We start from the raw sequence: 293 nt of genomic DNA on the forward strand, positions 1-293 counted from the left end.
AGGGTATTCACAGCAGAAGGGGATCGACTACAATGAGATTTTCTCCCCAGTGGTGAGACACACTTCTACCAGGGCAGTGCTTGCCTTGGTAGCCAGCCGGAATATGCACTTAGAACAGATGGATGTGAAGACTGCCTTTCTCCATGGTGAATTAGAGGAGAAAATTTACATGACACAACTAGAGGGGTTCGGTGCAGCTGGACAGAGTCACTTGGTTTTCAAGTTGAAGAAGTCTCTATATTGGTTGAAGCATTCTCACAGACAGTGGTACAAGCGGTTTGACACTTATATGT

This window comes from Lupinus angustifolius, chromosome LG20 (genome assembly GCF_001865875.1).
Source record: "Lupinus angustifolius cultivar Tanjil chromosome LG20, LupAngTanjil_v1.0, whole genome shotgun sequence".
In the NCBI taxonomy this organism is placed as follows: Eukaryota; Viridiplantae; Streptophyta; class Magnoliopsida; order Fabales; family Fabaceae; genus Lupinus; species Lupinus angustifolius.